This window comes from Myxine glutinosa, chromosome 4 (genome assembly GCF_964187855.1).
Source record: "Myxine glutinosa chromosome 4, kmMyxGlut1.1, whole genome shotgun sequence".
Lineage (NCBI taxonomy): Eukaryota > Metazoa > Chordata > Myxini > Myxiniformes > Myxinidae > Myxine > Myxine glutinosa.
The window spans coordinates 133,047,790-133,060,862 of record NC_136264.1 but is presented as its reverse complement, the minus strand read 5'-3'; positions in this window follow the sequence as shown (position 1 = coordinate 133,060,862).

The following is a 13,073-nucleotide window of genomic DNA, read 5'->3' as shown; positions in this document are numbered from 1 at the left end:
CTGCTAGCTAGCGGTTGCCAAGCCAGCCGTTCCTTGAGGGTTATGAATGGAGTGCTTGCTCGAATGCTTTAACCACTTGGCGATCTCTCCACAAGAAACTTGGTAAATGAACACACACCCAATGTTCTTGAGACCCGACCAGAGATCGACTGTAATCTATATACCCCAAAGAGGAATGACCCTTTCTGCCCCTCCCGTAGTGAGCGGGTGTACTAGTGTTTTAAATCAATGATCATCTTCACCGTAAGGAGATAGCTCATGCAACAATATACATCTCATTTTCTTCTTTTATTCACTCCTCCAGCCACAAAGACTCTCACCAACCTTCCCACTAGACTCAATGATGCAATTTAATATCAAGCAAAGCAAAATTATTGGGATGGTGCTTTCATCAAAGTTTCCTGTTGTTGCCTCATGTATTACAGAATTGAACCGATATATTAAAGCTCTGACGGAGGTGCACACATGTGCATGCACCTGCAAGTGGTCGATGGCTCCAGTCGTTGCCGAGGCTTCCAGCAAAGTCACAGTGCAGCCCCCAAAACCGCCCCCCGTGGGGCGTGAGCCATAGACCTCTGGGACCACCTTTGCCAGCTCCTCAAGGTGGTCCAGTTCTGGTGAGCTCACCTCGTAATCACAAGCTGTTTTGGTTAAAAGTGTGCCAATAATCAAGAAAGAAAACTTGAGATGTCACCAAGAGCGATACTACGCTCGGGCTTAAGCAGTTGCCACGTACCGCCGCAATCTTAATTCCATGTCCGACAATGTCATTTTTATTACCACGTTTTTGTCTTTCTTGTAGTTATTTATGCATTTTCATAAATTATCTAGACATGAAAAATTACTAGAAGGATACATTTATATAACTAGAACAGCACTTGGAAGAGCGCATACCTACACCATGCTGAACAGTTTACATTTTGTAACGCACTGATAGGCCGTAACTACATCCGGACATGAAGCAGAATATAATCAGCTCGTTCTTGTCACCTACCCAACAAGTTTCATCCAAATCCGTCCATAACCTTATGAGATATCATGCTATACTGTCAGACCCAAACATTCACAGGGGATACATTCCTGGAAAATGGCCACAATGGTTGAATCCGCCATGAATGTTGAATCGGGAAATGTGGGGACATTGTTCCAATGGGAAAAGGGGGGGAGGCGTGGGGATAGGTTCCCGGTGGTTCGTGATTCATGGAAAATGCCGTGAAAGCGACACCACTAATGTCTGGGCATTGTTTCAATGGGGATAAAGAGGGATAGGTTCCCACGGTTCGCGACTCATGAAAAATTCCGTGAATGGTGACACCGTGAATGTTGGGGCATTGTTTCAATGGAAAAAGGGGGGATAGGTTCCCGGCAATTCGTGATTCATGGAAAATGCCGTGAAAGCGACACCACTAATGTCTGGGCCGTGAATAGCGACACCAGTAATGTCTGGGCATTGTTTCAATGGGGATAAAGAGGGATAGGTTCCCACGGTTCGCGACTCATGAAAAATTCCGTGAATGGTGACACCGTGAATGTTGGGGCATTGTTTCAATGGAAAAAGGGGGGATAGGTTCCCGGCAATTCGTGATTCATGGAAAATGCCGTGAAAGCGACACCACTAATGTCTGGGCCGTGAATAGCGACACCAGTAATGTCTGGGCATTGTTTCAATGGGGATAAAGAGGGATAGGTTCCCACGGTTCGCGACTCATGAAAAATTCCGTGAATGGTGACACCGTGAATGTTGGGGCATTGTTTCAATGGAAAAAGGGGGGATAGGTTCCCGGCAATTCGTGATTCATGGAAAATGCCGTGAATGACGACACCACTAATGTCGGGCTATTGTTTCAGTGGGGTAAAGAGGGGATAGGTTTCCGCAGTTCACGATTCGTGAAAAATGCCGCAAATTGTGACACAGCGAATGTCGGGGCATTGTTGCAAGGGAAAAAGGGGGGATAGGTTCGTGCCGGCTCCTGATTAAAAGCCACAAATGCAGGCTATTACAATTTCATTAAACAAAAATCGCCATGGTTTTACATTGTGTGCGCCATGAAAAAAAACCCACAACAACCAGTACCGTTTCCAATGTTTCTTAAAGGAATGCGATTATAGTTTATTAAAAGTGCTTAACCAACCGTACCGTAAAAAACAACAAACAAAAAAACAACAACAGTAGGTGCTGTTCAAATTTTTATTTACACAAAGATGCATAACTTTTCAAATGATGATGCTGATGAAGAATTAATATCCACTGAACTCATTTGACTCTTCTGAAGACGATGCAAGTCAGGATGCTGATGAGTTGTGCACCTTAAGGGATTAGATGTATGTGTATGTGAGTATGTGAGTGTGATGTGAGTGTATGTGAGTGCACTTAGATGTATGTGAGTGCACTGAGGTAGAGGAAGGCGAAGGTGCTCATGCTACTGACATGGAGGGGCCATTGCAAAAAAAATGCGTGATCGAGAGCTGCCTGGCAATATGCCACAGGTTTTGATGTAGCACCTTGTATTGGAGCATCATGTCATCCAACCTCCTCTTGAACTTGAGGTAACGCTCTATGACCATGTCGGTGTCTTGCAGCCTGTCAGCAATTGCCCGCATGTCCCGCAGCACTTCACCCAGGAACTTGACAGTGAGGTTGGGCATTAGCACCACTTCCTCCTCATCACTGCCTGCCTCCTCCTCCTCCCTGGAAACCTTGGCAATGGCGTCCAACTCCTCCTCAGTGAGCTCATCAGGTGTGCGAGGTGATAAGATCCTCCAACTCCTCAGGCTCCATGTCGTCAAAGCCTTCCCCCCCACCTGCCGTGTCAACCCAACAATTTCATTCCTCTCATCCATGTTGTCAGAAAAGCCTGTAGAGGTCTTCACTGCCTGTGGCTACAGGTTTTGCCAGCAGGCGTTGATGGTGGAGGCTCTCACCTCGTCTAGCAGCTCTTTGATGGCACAGATGCAGTGGGCTATTTTGAATTCTTTCCAACCCTGCCCGACAGTGAGCTCTGGGTCGGAGTCCATCGCATCCAAAATGCGGTGAAAGGTGCAGCGAGTACAGTAAGGTCCAGCTCACAGAAAGTGGAGATTAGCCCTTGGTTGAGCGGCTGGATCAGGGATGTGTGTTGGGGACATGAAGATCACCTCGACGTTCGGGTGAGCCACCTTCAGGTGCCCGGGTGGCCTGGAGCGTTATAGAGGAGCAGGAGAACCTTGAACACACTGGTTTTTTTCTGGAGAACCTTGAACACTCTCCATCTAAGGGACGAAACAGTTATGGAATCAGTCCATCAAACATTCTGCCATTACCCCTGTTGTCCCTCCAAAACATGGGCAGCATGTGTTTTATGTTATAGATTGGAGTGGGGGAGAGTGGGGGAGGGAAGAGAGACATGGGAGGGAGTGGTGGGGGAGGGAGGAGAGACATGGGAGGGATTGGGGGAGGGAGGAGAGACATGGGAGGGAGTGGTGGAGGGAGGAGAGACATGGGAGGGATTGGGGGAGGGAGGAGAGACATGGGAGGGAGTGGGGGGGGGAGGAGAGACATGGGAGGGATTGGGGGAGGGAGGAGAGACATGGGAGGGATTGGGGGAGGGAGGAGAGACATGGGAGGGAGTGGGGGAGGGAGGAGAGACATGGGAGGGATTGGGGGAGGGAGGAGAGACATGGGAGGGAGTGGGGGAGGGAGGAGAGACGTGTGAGTGGGAGAGAGTGGGGGAGGGAGGAGAGACGTGTGAGTGGGAGAGAGTGGGGGAGGGAGGAGAGACGTGTGAGTGGGAGAGACAGGGGAGTGGGGGGGGGGAAGAGAGGGGGAGTGGGGGAAGGAGAGGAGGAGAGAGGAGGGAGACACTTTTGCTAGCTTTTCCCATCACTTGGGACGGGTACTCTTCCTCGGAGTATATAATCGATTCCATTTCTGTATTCCCAGCAAGAAATTGTTTGACAGAATAGCGCACTGGTCGTAGCTCACTCACCTTTGAGGTGTCTTGTTTGGGTTCGATTCCCGACCCAACTATAAACTCTCGAATTGGTGCCTCTCGGGCAGGCTGTTGGTTGCATCACAAAGTGATGGGATGGATGTTAAGCTGGATATCCCACCATAATTAGTAGTTGTGTTTGTTCAAAGTGCCATTTATCGTTGGTAGACGTTATGAAGAACCCATTACCCATGGTGTCTTTCGTGAAGAGTTAGCGAGTTATCTCCTGCATTCCTACCATGCAGTCAATCGTCAGGCTGGGCCCGTCTGTTTGTGAAAGATTTGGGATATGGGCTTACCCCAGCCGAGCCTACAAGACGGTGGAATAATTCGGGCTGATGACGTAGTAGTAATAGTAGTAGTAGTAGAGTAGTAGTGGAGTAGTAGCAGTGTAGTAGCGTAGTTGTAGAGTAGAGTAGAGTATCAGTCGTAGTGTAGTAGTAGCAGTGCAGTGGAGTAATAGTAGTAGTAGTAGTAAGGTAGTAGTAGCAGTGTAGTAGAGTAATAGTAGTAGGGTAATAGTAGTAGAGTAATACAGTAGTAGTAGCAGTGTAGTAGTAGTAGTAGTAGTAGTGGTAGGGTAGTAGTAGAGTAGTGGTAGTACAGTAGTAGCAGTGTAGTAGTGTAGTAGTAGTAGCGTAGAGTATCAGTCATAGGGTAATAGTAGTAGTCGTAGTAGTAGCAGTGTAGTAGCGTAATAGTAGTAGTGTAGTACAGTAGTAGTAGAAGTAGCAGTGTAGTAGTAGCAGTAGAATGTAGTAGTAGTATTAGGGTAGTAGTAGAGTAGTGGTAGTACAGTAGTAGCAGTGTAGTAGCGTAGTAGTAGTAGCGTAGAGTATCAGTCGTAGGGTAATAGTAGTAGTAGTAGTAGTGTAGTAGAGTAATAGTAGTAGAGTAATACAGTAGTAGTAGTAGCAGTGTAGTAGTAGTAGTAGTAGTAGTAGTGGTAGTGGTAGGGTAGTAGTAGAGTATTGGTAGTACAGTAGTAGCAGTGTAGTAGTTGTAGTAGCAGTGTAGTAGTAGTATAGTAGTGGTAGTACAGTTGTAGTAGAGTAGTAGTAGTAGGGTAGTAGTAGAGTAGTGGTAGTACAGTAGTAGCAGTGTAGTAGTTGTAGTAGCAGTGTAGTAGTAGTATAGTAGTGGTAGTACAGTTGTAGTAGTAGTAGCAGTGTAGTAGAGTAGTAGTAGTAGGGTAGTAGTAGAGTGGTGGTAGTACAGTAGTAGTAGCAGTAGTATCAGTGCAGTGTAGTAGTGCTTTTGTTGGAAAGGCTATAGAAATTTGCGCTCAGAGCTCATGCAAGCTCAGGCAAACATATTGTTATGAATTTGGTAATGCAACATCTAGAGCTAGGTAGATCTGAATAGGTAGGTATTCGGCTGTCGTGACAGGGACTCTACATGTAATAAGTTCTTGATGTTTAGGCGGTTGTCGGGGTAAGATGTATGAGTGTGGATCTACCTGGAGATTCGAGTGTTAAATAGTGAGGGGTTAAAGGTAACGCCCCTGTGAGTCTCACCTAGTAATCAAACCTTTGTCCTTTATGGCACTGCAAACCACATAAACATTAGTTAGGTCCTTAGCGCAACATTAAATAATCCCCCTTTCCCTGACAAGGACTTCGTAATAAATTGACAGGAAACCAGGTCAAAAACACCACCACAATTGGCCGCCACCGTGTACACCTCAAAAGGCCTACAAACCTGGCCGGCACGTGTTATGCCAGGACCGCAGGGTCGCGTAACGGGGGAGATGTCAGGAGTCGCGGGAGGCTTTGATTGGCTGAGGAGTGCGCAATGTGACGTCATCGGCCACCAATATAGGCGACGGTCGGACGCCATTTCAGGAGTTGAGTTGAGTTCGTGGCAGGCACTGCAGACGCAGGCAGGCACCAGAGAGTTGAGCGGTGGTGGAGAGTTGGAGAGGACACGCCATTCCAGTCGCAGTTCGAGTGCAGTTCGGGTTGTAGGGAGTCGCAGGAGACACACGAGAGCACACCCAGTTGGCACTGAGCAGTTCGTTGGCACTTGGCTGCCAGCACTCCCGCGTCGTCGAGTCGAGTGGAGTTGAAAGGAGTCCTTCCTGTCCCTGGTCAAGTGGAGCCGCTGGCCTGCGTCGGACGCGTGGTGCTTGGAGCGAGGGGCCTCGTGGTGTGCGATCGGGCCGGAAGGAGCGGTGCTGGACACCAACAATACAAGACGACAAAGACAGATAAGCCCGATCTCCGCGTATATTTTGAACGACGGGACGTGTTATTTTCGTGATTAATCTCCCTCGTTTGTGTTTGCTGTCAGTCGTGTGGGGACGTCCCGATTTAGGTTTATTAGAATTATTAGATTTACCGGCGGGCTTTTTCACTGGCTTTACTTTTCCTAATAAACCCTTATATTACTTTTTGTACATAATATCTGAACGCAGTTTTCCTGGGTGTTTGATTTTAATAGATAAGGTTGCGGAGCCTTCGCTGCGCCCCGCCATTCCGCGCGTTGGTGTTGAACTTGAGTCCGCCATTGAGTGTTCGCCTCGGGAGTTAAAGTCTCGCAAATCGGTCATCCGTAACTGTGGTGTTAATCACGGTTGCGCGACAAGTGGTGTCAGGAGTGGGATTTGAACCCGTCGGACAAATTTTTTGTCCGCGGCGAGACATCGACACGGTCGGACAAATTTTTTTGTCCGCGGGGAGACATCGACACGGTCGGGCGTACATTGCGCCCGACGTTCGAACGCAAAATTTTTATAGTCGAGGCGGAGAAATTTAATAATCAATCGGGCAAACGGAGCGCGATATCGCGTCTTCGTCAAATTTAAATTGTTTCAGGAATTATTAAAATAAATACGCGCGCGGGAAACAATCTTCCGGAAAGCGGATGTCGGAAATTGATGAGATGGAAGTACGCAGCGAGGCCTCCGTCAGCGTCGGGAGTGAGCCGGAAATAGGGGAATTAGATGCAGAGGTGAGCCTTGGAACCTCCCTCGTCCCGAGCACCAACTTATCCCCCTCCCCCACCGGGGAGTCGGGACCAGTAGGAACGGCCCCGACAACCGACCAGATGTTGGGTCAATTGCTTCGAAAAATTGACGGGCTGGAAAATAAAATGAGTAAGGAATGTAGGGAAGGAATGAAGGGAATGAGTGATCGATTGGAGGAACAAATGGGACAAATGAAAAGTGGGTTGGGAAATAAAATTGATGGGTTAAAAGGGGAACTGAATGCCCAGAGTGATAAAATTGAAGGATTAAAGGAGGGATTGAAAGAACAAATCAAAGGGATGGTCAGCAAAATCGATGGATTGGAGGGAAAAATGGAGGTGATGAATGAACAAATGAATGAACAAGGGAATGAAATAAAGGAAAGGAATGAACAATTGGAAGGAAAAATTGGGGAAATGGCACAGCAGCTGGGGGAACGAATTGATGGCATAGAAGGGAGAGTGCAAAACCAAATTACGGACAGACTGGGGAAATTTGAGGGTAAAGTAGAAACTCAAATGGGGGAGATGGAAAAAGCCATAGGGGTGGAAATTGAATTGAAACGGGAAGAATTAATGTCAAAAATAGAGGAGGGCGTGACGCAGGCTGTCCAAATGGGGGAAAAGTTGGAGGGTCAGATTGGTGCCACAAATGCTCGAATTGATAAAGCAAATGGGGACCTGGAAGGCTATCGGGGCCGGGTGGATGCCAGAATGCTACAGCAGAGTGAGGAATGGGGATTGCTCAACCGACAAGGGGGCAAATTGGCCGAGGAGGTGAGGGGGTTGGAAACCCGCATAAAAGAGCAGGAGCAAGGGTTAATTGAGAAAGGCCTGTGGGGGCCACTAATGGATAATGAAAGGGTGAGTGATTTTATGCAGGAGCGACTGGAGATCTGGGACAATACCATCAAGAAGGAGGTTGGTCGGGTTCAAGAGAGCCTGAAGGAAGAGGTGAGTAGGTCGGTTAAACATTTTCAGGACCAGATTAAGGTGACCCAGGAGACCCTCACCACGAGCCACATTTGGACACCAGAGGCTCCGAAACGGAATACCCAGTTGGGGGGGTGTTTTGGCCCCGGACTGGATTTGGACAGAGAGGAATCGGGGAATAGAGTCTCTGGAAAAACAATCCCCCTCGTACATTTTGACGGATCAGGGAGCCTCGAGGCTTTCCTGACACAATTTGAGTGCGTGTCTCAGCTCAATGGTTGGGGAGAGCGGGAGCGCATGGGGAATCTGGTGGCGACACTGCGTGGGTCAGCCGCCGACGTGTTGAACGTAGTCCCAGAGGGAATATTGACCAGCAAGGCCATTTGTGAGGCCTTAAATAACAGGTACGGGACAGGCGCAAGGTGCGACCTCGTCAGGGCACAGCTGCTGCATCGCAGGCAAAAGCCTAATGAGACGTTGCAGGAGCTGGCCCAGGATATATACCAGTCTGTGAGGATAGCATACAGGGACCTACCAGCACAGGCGTGGGACAAGCTGGCGATAGAAAAATTTATGGCGGCTCTCCCTGATCCTGAGGTCCGGACGTTGGTGGAGTTACAGGACCCACCCACGGTGCACCGGGCAGCGGAATGCGCGGCGAGACTGACCTTTTTGAGAAGGTCGAACCGCGCATCGGAGAGGGCACCTGTGACGGTACGGCAGACCGAGGTGCGGGATCGGGAAAAGCCAGAGGATGACATCGGGCGAATGTTAAGGGGAATCAGCCGCCAGCTGACAAATTTGATGGGGGGACAAATTGCAGGGAGCGAGTCACGACAGGGTGGTCCAGGTTGGCCATCAGGACGGCCTGATTTTTATCGGGCTGGGCCGGGAGAAAGGGGGGCTCCACCTGGCTACCAGAGGGGTCCGTTCTTGGGGACTTGTTTTAGATGTGGGAGAAGAGGGCACAGTCAGAGGAATTGTCGGCAACCATATGGGCCCCCACCTCCTGACAGGCTTCGCAGTCCAGAAAGGAGGGGGCCCCCAGTAGGTCCACAGATGCCAGACAGAGGACCACCACCTCCGCCTGGGCCAATAGAGGTAGAGTGTGCGGGAAACTAGAACGAGCCGAGCATACGGGGCCATGCTCGGCTGGCAAGTGTGTGGAGAAGCGCCCTCCTTTGGTGGAAGTAGTGAATTGCGGACAAATTGGCACGGGTAATCTAAGGGTTAGATGCAAAATTGAGGGAGAATTTTGTGAGGCTGTGGTGGACACTGGAGCCAGTGACACCATTATCAATCCGGGTGTGCTAGACCAGAGTGTTGGAGGCTGGGACAAAATTGATAGGGTAGAAGGACACAGCCTTCAACTGGCTACGGGGGCAACGGCACCAATATTGGGACGCGGAGTGGTGAGGATGGAGTTGGGTGGCCTGGAGGTCAGCGTGGTTGTGTGGGTGGCGGGGGTGTGCGATCAGTGTCTGTTGGGACTGAGTTTCCTGGTGGAACATGACTGCCAATTAGACCTTGGGCGTGGTCATATGTGGTTGGGCACCGAGAGGCTGCAGTTAATGGGACTGGGGGATGACGAGGAGGTGCAGGGGACGTGGCTGGAGGTGCCGCGCACTGTGACCGTGCCTCCCAGGTCCGAGAGAGTCGTGATGGCAGAGTTAGCAGCAGGTGCTCAACCCATTGGCCAGCTGGGGCTAGTGGAGTCGTGGTCCTCGCAGGGGACGGAGGAATTAATGGTGGGTCGCACCCTCATAGACACCCGTGGGCCTATGCTGGCAGTCAGGCTGCTCAACTTGTCCGACAGCCCCCGCACTATAAGGGGCGGAGCCATCGTAGCCAAATGCAGTAGTGTAGTAGAGGTCACCGGAGGAGGTGGATCCACATGCTTGCCAGTACAGCCGGAAGGAGGGCAAAATTTGGGGAAATGTGATTGGTCAGAGGGAGTGCGGGACATGATGACACGCTCTGAAGAGGGCCTAACATCGGAGCAGGTAGAGACGTTGCACAATTTGGTTGGTAAGAACTTGGGTGTTTTTTTTCTCTCTCCCTCGAGGATGTTGGACGCACGAGTCTCGTCAGGCACAAAATTAGCACTGGCGAGGCTCGGCCTGTTCGCCAACCGCCGAGGCGGCTCCCTTTCGCTAAGAAGGAGGAGGCAGAGGAACAGGTGAGCAAAATGGAAAGGGCCGGGGGTGGTGCTTCGGCAGGTGACTGATGTGGTGTTCAAAATTCAGATGGGCCCGCATGCCCTTCCACAGATAGTTCACGGGGATAGATTGAGCTCCTACATGGGTCGGGAGGCTCCGGAGTGGATTGGAAGGGTGAGGGGGAAATTAGGTGTGGTGGATGGCACTCTTGAACCTGACCAACCTGCAACTACCTGCACTTGAGGTGAGTGTTTTGAGGAGTACTGTCCCAGGCTTCAGGATTTGCTTTGGGAAATTGGGGACATGTAATTTGGAGTTGGGAGGCGGGTGAGAGTGATGACATGGCCGGTGAGGGGATGGAATGGGAGCCACAGTGTCTTGTGGGTGGCGTATGTTTTTGTGTTGTGGTTAGGTGTTTTGATGTGGTCGTGAGAGTGGAACCTGGAGAGTGAGTGATGATTATTGGAGATAATGAGGGGCGATAAATTGTGCTTTTTGGAAATGTGCTAATGGAAAGGTGTAAGGATTTAATGATTCGAACTGTGAAGGGGGATTTCACATGTGGCAGGCCATGGCAAGCCTTGTAACACCTTTTACACCATCTATGGAATTGTACTGAATTGTGCTGAGTTGTGTGGAGAATTGAATGGCAGCGGGGGAGGAAGTGTGTTTTGGGGTCTTGTGGGTGGGGAAGGTGTGTGTGTCCGCAGGTACAGAGCAAGCTCTGAGGAGCGATGCCTGCGGGCCCCCCCTCTGCGGCAATTACCCCTGGCAGCCGGTGGTAACTGGAAATTGGAGCTCGTCGGTGGAGGGTCTGGTTGGGCGCCGCGGGGTGAGGAAGTCCCCCGGTGACCCGTGTTGCTGCGCGAAAGCAGGAGGCAAAGGAGCCTGGTGTGTGTGGAGACCCTCACCGGCGAGGTAACGGCGGAAAGGGGCTGTTGGGCTGTCACGGGGCCAAGAGGTAAAGGGGGGGGGGGGGCAATGAATTTGTAAGTCGGTTGACTTGTTTTTGGGACTGCGGGCACCACAGCCTGATGCGCCCCCACCATCTTTTGTGCGGTACCTCCCCGCTGCCTAGTTGAGGAATGCACACACACGTGAATGACATCAATGCCATGGTCCTGCAGGGGGTGTATTGGGAATAAGTGCTTTGTTGATTTTTGAAATGCCTTGATGACCTATGGAATGAGAATGAGTGGTTAAGGGGTCTGTGTTGCATGAATGTGGGCGAAATCCACCGAGCCGTGTCACTCACCTGTAACATCTGGACAGGGCCCGTGGAAATTTAGGGGGGATGCATTGGGGATGGGCCCGCAGGTAAGGTTGAGTCTTGTGGCATCCACCGGGGGACGCGGTCTGTAGACCGGGGTATGTACAAAGGTTAGAGTTTTGAGTTTTGGAAAGATGGTTAAGTTTTGTGGTTAAGTTAGTGTTGTGTGTTGTTGTTTCCTCCCTCCACAGGAACAACGAAGAAGATGTACATACTTGCATGATGGTTAAGGGGTTCAGCATGTTAAGGAAGTGTAGGTAGGTAGTCCGACTCACTTCCCACAGCCCTTCCTGATTTATTTCGTAGGTTAATTAAGTGTGTGACAGTAAGTGTTAAGGCTGGAATGGTAGCCCTGCGGTGAACCTTGCAGGAGCTACGGTTCCAGGGGGGGGGCTGTGTTATGAATTTGGTAATGCAACATCTAGAGCTAGGTAGATCTGAATAGGTAGGTATTCGGCTGTCGTGACAGGGACTCTACATGTAATAAGTTCTTGATGTTTAGGCGGTTGTCGGGGTAAGATGTATGAGTGTGGATCTACCTGGAGATTCGAGTGTTAAATAGTGAGGGGTTAAAGGTAACGCCCCTGTGAGTCTCACCTAGTAATCAAACCTTTGTCCTTTATGGCACTGCAAACCACATAAACATTAGTTAGGTCCTTAGCGCAACATTAAATAATCCCCCTTTCCCTGACAAGGACTTCGTAATAAATTGACAGGAAACCAGGTCAAAAACACCACCACAATTGGCCGCCACCGTGTACACCTCAAAAGGCCTACAAACCTGGCCGGCACGTGTTATGCCAGGACCGCAGGGTCGCGTAACGGGGGAGATGTCAGGAGTCGCGGGAGGCTTTGATTGGCTGAGGAGTGCGCAATGTGACGTCATCGGCCACCAATATAGGCGACGGTCGGACGCCATTTCAGGAGTTGAGTTGAGTTCGTGGCAGGCACTGCAGACGCAGGCAGGCACCAGAGAGTTGAGCGGTGGTGGAGAGTTGGAGAGGACACGCCATTCCAGTCGCAGTTCGAGTGCAGTTCGGGTTGTAGGGAGTCGCAGGAGACACACGAGAGCACACCCAGTTGGCACTGAGCAGTTCGTTGGCACTTGGCTGCCAGCACTCCCGCGTCGTCGAGTCGAGTGGAGTTGAAAGGAGTCCTTCCTGTCCCTGGTCAAGTGGAGCCGCTGGCCTGCGTCGGACGCGTGGTGCTTGGAGCGAGGGGCCTCGTGGTGTGCGATCGGGCCGGAAGGAGCGGTGCTGGACACCAACAATACAAGACGACAAAGACAGATAAGCCCGATCTCCGCGTATATTTTGAACGACGGGACGTGTTATTTTCGTGATTAATCTCCCTCGTTTGTGTTTGCTGTCAGTCGTGTGGGGACGTCCCGATTTAGGTTTATTAGAATTATTAGATTTACCGGCGGGCTTTTTCACTGGCTTTACTTTTCCTAATAAACCCTTATATTACTTTTTGTACATAATATCTGAACGCAGTTTTCCTGGGTGTTTGATTTTAATAGATAAGGTTGCGGAGCCTTCGCTGCGCCCCGCCATTCCGCGCGTTGGTGTTGAACTTGAGTCCGCCATTGAGTGTTCGCCTCGGGAGTTAAAGTCTCGCAAATCGGTCATCCGTAACTGTGGTGTTAATCACGGTTGCGCGACAATATGTTCCCTGTTTAATGTCGTTCAATTCCTCATCGCTGCAAGTCCATGGTTTGAACGACAGTGGACAAGGTAGATCATTTTGAAGAGAAAGCACGACCAAGACAGATAA